Raw genomic sequence first — 6,000 nt, forward strand, 5'->3', positions numbered from 1 at the left:
CTCATAGTGGATTCTCAGGGTTTTCTTTGTTTTTTAAAGAGTCTGAAGCCTTAAAAAATATATCTTTTTACTTGCCAGTCCTCCTCAGCAATAAGGCCATAGCTGATACGCCGCATTCTAGAACAGAACGATGCCTTTATACCCACCAAATCCCAGGGGGCAAAATTTGGGGATCGCTTTCTGGTAGAGGCAGAGCTTTGTGCATTAGCTCTGCCTCTGCTGGAGTCAATCTGCGCTGATTTCCGCCTCTCCCCGACCCTCTCCTCCTTTCAGAGGGGTGGGGAGAGGCGGAGATTGACTCAAGCAGAGGCAGAGCTACAGCGCAAAGCTCTGCCTCTTCCAGGCAGCAAAATCCACGACCTGGAAAGTCATGGAATTTTGCCCCTGTATTTGGGGGGTATAAATATGTTGTTCTGCCGGGAATGCAGCGTTTCAGCTATGATCTTATTGCTGAAGAGAACTGGCAAGTAAAAAGAGATTTTTTTTTTAAGGCTTCACTCGCTTTAAAAGCTTTTCCTGAATGGCACTTGTAGGTCTAACTGACAAAGTAGTGTGTAATTGAGTGGGGAGCCTGGCTGGTATCTTACTATTTTAGCAGTTAAACTGCCATTCAGAAAATGCTTTTGAAAACGAAAAAAAACTTTGAAAATCCCCCATGAGGAGATGGACTAGTTCAAAACTTGTCGGTTCTGTCAGATTTTAACTGCTTACTTTTTTCACTGGCGTGGTCCTTTTAATCACAGGATGTAGTGTATTCTTTCTACTATGAAAGGGGTTTTGTTACTGCTGGGTCAGGCAACTTTCCTGATCTGCTCTTAGCCACAAATTTTTGTGGGCAGTAAGAGGAATCCGTGGGTGTGGCGGCTCGCTTAACCAGCACCAACTGCAAAAGCTGGCATGGGCCCAGGCCTGGACTAATTATGGAGAGCCAACAGCCAGGAGATTATCGGCTGCCTTCTTGTAAAGAGACACGCATTAGCTGCAGCATCTATATTTGCAGATGGATCTAACACAAGTCCTGAGCAGTGATGACTCTCAATAATTGTGGAGTTTCTGTTCCAAGTCCCGAGTTACAGTACTGAAGCTACAGAGCCAATTTTACACTGCCCCTAACTCTGTACAGTGTTCTCCCCAGAATTTTTTCCAGCCGGGTGGCATGAAAAAGTAGCCGGGTGGGGTGCAAGGGAGGAATGCAGGGCCCTCACAACTTTCCTTACAGCATAGGAGGAGGAGGAAGAGGAGGAGGTGAGCAGATGGCAATGGTTAAGATCCCGAGAACACTACTGCATATATAACCACATGATACTAAAGCCTGGCATACACTTTCAATTCTGTAGTAGTATGTAGTATGGGGGTCAACAGATATTGAATACTATGAGCAAATTGTGTTGGGGAACCTCATACTACATGGAGGTAGTAAAATTGGACAGTGATTGGCCAATCATAGTTTAAAGTGTGTACCAGGCTTAAAGTGAACCTGAGATGAGGCTAAATAAAAAATGTATACGTACTTGGGGCCCCCTCCAGCCTGATTGCTCCTCGTCATCCTCCGCAAATTGCCCCGAAAAGTTTTCCAGTCCAGGATATACTGAACATGCGTGGCCCAGCCGCTCTACCATGGTCAGAAGCGTTCTACGCATGCGCAGTACTAATGTACAGGTGCAGAACACTCCCAGCGACAGGAGACAAGATGGAATGCGCTCGGCTGGACCGCATTACTTACCGTGGTCAGTTACGAACTAACCAGGTGGCAACTGAGGATGACGAGGGAGCGATCAGACTGGAGGAAACCCCAGTTGTGTATAGTTTTTATTTGGCCCCATCTCAGGTACACTTCAAGTTTCAAAACCTGCTAAAGTTTCAATTTCAACCTACACACTTTCAATTATGATTAGCCAATCACTGGCCAATTTTATCACCTCCATGTAGTATGAGGGTTTATCTGTTGAACCTCATACTACTTAAAGGTGGTAAAAACTGATTCCCCCCCCCCCCCCCATGTCGCTCATGCAGCCGGAAGCGTTCTGCACCTGCGCTGTAGTACTGCTCAGAACGCTCCTGTGCAGCGGAGGTGCACGCGTGGCCATGCCATGCATGCCCAGAAGCGCTCAACTAGCCAGATTACTGGGGCTGATTAGAAAGTTGAAGGAGAGGACAGCACCTCATAGGGTTTGAAGGAAACCCCAGGTAAGTATAAATATAGCATCTCCGGTACCCTTTAAAGTGGACCTAAACTCTTACACAGGACAGAAGGAAATCCTAGAGATACGCACTGTATGTATTTAGAGAGTTTAGCCTGTTTAATGCCCCCTCTTTTGTGTTTAATCACAAACAAGTTGTAATTTGATCTCTCCCCTGTAATTAGCTATTGCCACGGTAGAGAGGCTCATTTGAAAGCACAGGTTGTTAACCCTATGTCTGCTTCCATGAAAGCAGGAAGTACACACACTGCAGATTTATTGCAGGATTTGTATCAGCTGTAACAAAGAAATGTTTTTGTTTGTTTTTTTGAAAGGTTATTATGCTGTTGCTTATCTTTTAGAGCAGAGAGGAAGTTCTGAGGTCAGGTCTGCTTTAGTTCCTCTGTCAGGTGATGATTCTGCAGGTGAGAGGGTGAGGATGTGTAGCTCAGTTTTATCCAAGTTGAGTTTCAGATAACTAAAGTGCATGAGCCAGCCTGGGGCCCCGGGAACTCTCACTGCCCGGGGCCCCAGAACCAGCATCTAACACCATATGTGAGCGCAGCCAAGACCTTGGAGCTGCCACCTCCAAGGCCTGTCTCCTACTGCTCTAAAACTTACCAGACACACAATTGGAGAACCTCACTCCCAAACAGTTCTCTGCTGCTTTATAAAGCCTGCAGGCTGCTTATAAGCCAATGAAAAGTGCACACATAATACACCTAGCTTGCAGTGATAATCAACTAACTCCACAGCCTGATTGCTTTTGCTTCATGAGGTTTGACTGGTGTGTTCTAAACGGGGTGCCAACAGAAAAGTGGTGACTGAAGCAACTGTATCAGAGGACAGTTCTGTCATGCCTACAAGTACACGCAAGTTAAGGCCCTGGTCCCTGGACCATTATCACATGGAAGATGCACCCTTCCTCCCATAGCATCACAGGACTTCTTTTTAAAGCAGGGCTCCAGGCAAGACACTTTTGGCCAGAGCATATGAGTAGGTTGGCAGGACATCTGTAGAAAATGCATTGCAGGCAAATGACACATACTTTGGTATGTTAAAGGAAACCAGAGCTGAGTGACAGTAGTAGTTTTATACATACCTGGGGCTTCCTCCAGCCCCATGTGCACGGATCGCTTCCACGCTGCCGTCTTCAGCCTTCTCCATCTTCTGTACCGGGTCCCGTAACTTCCTCCAGTCGCCGCCAGTCTGCGCATGAGAAGTATGTATCTCTCCGGCGGCCGTTATGAGACCCGGTACAGAAGAGGGAGAAGACTGAGGATGGCGGCGTGAAAGCGATACGTGTGCATAGGGGCTGGAGGAAGCCCCAGGTATGTATAAAACTGTTACTGTCTATGAGCTTTGGTACACTATAAAGAGACTCTGTAACAAAATTTTCAGCCTTATTTCTAGTATCCTATAAATTCCTACACCTGTTCTAATGTGCTCTGGATTACTGCAGCCTTTTCTAGTTGCACTGTGTCTGTAATATATCTAATCTTATTTTCTTTGTCGAGCCAGAAAGGAATGCAGTGCCTCTGCTGTGATAGGGAGAAGTTATGCATGCCTCCTCCACGTCCCCTGCAAGCTCTGTGTGTGTGCTGTGTATGAGTCACATGCAAGGTCTCTGCTCACAGCAAGCCTGTCTGTGAACAGTTGTGAGTGCAGAAAGATCAGTTCAAAGCCCAGACAAGCAGCTAAGGCTACAAGTGAGAGAAACATGCCATCAGTCAAGTCACGTGTGAGAGGAGCCACTGCAAACAGGCACCTGCTCTGATGATGTATTTCCTGTTTGGCAGCCATCTTCATTGTTTACTAAAACAATGAATAAAACTGTGATTTTATCACCAAGAAAGCAGCGGGGAGCGGCGAAAATGTCACAGATGGGGCTAGGAGAAGACAACAAACAGGCTGTTACTTTTATTTATGCAAGATTTTCACAGTACAGATTCTCTTTAACCACTTGCCGACCAGGGGAATTTTCACTGATCGGTGCTGCGTGGGCTCTACAGCCCGCAGCACCGATCAGCAGTGCAGCAGGGCGATCAGACTACCCTCCTTTTTTCCCCACTAGGGGGATGTCCTGCTGGGGGGGTCTGATCGCCGCCGGCCATTAGTGGGTAGCGGGGGGGGGGGCTCCTCAAAGCCCCCCTCCGCAGCGTTTTGTGCGCTCCCTCCCTCCCCTTACCTCCCTCTCCCTTCCTGGGCTGCGCAGGACGGATAACCGTCCTGCGCATTGTGGGATAGGCTTCAGCCTATCATATGGCGGCGATCCCCGGCCAATCAGAGGCCGGGGATCGCCGATCTGACTTACGGCGCTGCTGCGCAGCAGCGCCGTATGATGTAAACAGCGGGGATTTCTTCCCCGCCTGTTTACATTTTGCCGGCGAGCCGCTATCGGCGGCTCTCCGGCTGTTCACGGAGACACCCTCCGTGAACTGACATGGAAAGGCCGCTCGATCGAGCGGCCGTTTCCATGGTAACCCGCAGACGACCAGTTTACGTTAATCGGCGTTAGCTGGTCGTCAAGAGGTTAAAGCAGAGAGCTCAGAGACTGCTAAGTGTTTGTGGAAGTTATTGCATGAATTTATTTTCTAGCATTACTTGTTGTTTTGAATATACACAACACTCGTGTGTGTCTGCTTGGAGGAGGTAAGTCCACCTCTGCCTTCTCTCATTTTAAACGTTTTAGAATATTTAATCCTTTGGCGCCTCTGGCTGCTTATACAGTGCCTATACATCACTTGACTTGGCGGCCAATTGACCATCCGATTCAATAATTATCAAATCGATTAGATGACAATCAGTGCAGCCAAGAACATGCCCGATCGATGATGCAACCGATTTTGGGCCGAAATTGGTCGCATATATTGATCAGATATGCTGGTAATTTTCGGGCTGACATATTCGATTGGGTGCCCGGCTGTAACGGCGTGCATTATCGGGACAAGCGCCAAGCGTGACGGAACCCCTGGCAAACAAAGTCCCGGCTTCCTCCATTTGCGCCTCATGCTGCTGGTGTATAGCACATTGCATGTGTGGCATCACACACACTCCACGTGCTGTACACCGGTAGCGTATGAGGCGCCAATGGAGCAAGCCACAGTTGGATGGGCACCACGGCGGGCAACAATACAGGCAAATTATAAATGCACTCACGGGTCACACTTACACTAGGGAGGAGAGTGCCGGAATTGGAATCATGAGGCCGATTCCCAAGAGATTTCATGCTGAAATCGATTGGAAATCAGCCTGTGTGTATGGGCAGCCGACTGTTCTCTCTCTGATCAGAGAGAAATCTGTCTTTTGGTCGAATCTGCCCATCATCACTAGATTTATGGGTACCTTGATACTTTTAGCCATAGACTGTGTGCAGATGTTTGACTTAAAGGATAGAGAGGGCTCGAACCTCCGATTTTCGGTTCGCGAACCTTGAACGCGAACTTCCGTGAACCGCAATAGACTTGAATGGGGATGCGAACTTTGAAAACTAGAAACATTTATGCTGGCCAGAAAAGGGATGGAAAAGATGTTTCAAGGGGTCTAACACCTGGAGGGGGGCATGGCGGAGTGGTATTCACGCCAAAAGTCCCGGGGAAAAATCTGGATTTTACGCACAGTAGGGTTTAAGGGCAGAAATCACATTTTATTGCTAAATAGGAGGCCTAAAGTGCTTTAAAACATCTTGCATGTGTATACATCAATCAGGGAGTGTAATTAGAGTACTGCTTCACACTGACAGACCAAACTCACTGTGTAACGCACCGCAAACAGCTGTTTGTGTAGTGACGGCCGTGCTGGACTGGTGCGCACCATGGCA

This window comes from Hyperolius riggenbachi, chromosome 9, assembly GCF_040937935.1.
Source record: "Hyperolius riggenbachi isolate aHypRig1 chromosome 9, aHypRig1.pri, whole genome shotgun sequence".
In the NCBI taxonomy this organism is placed as follows: Eukaryota; Metazoa; Chordata; class Amphibia; order Anura; family Hyperoliidae; genus Hyperolius; species Hyperolius riggenbachi.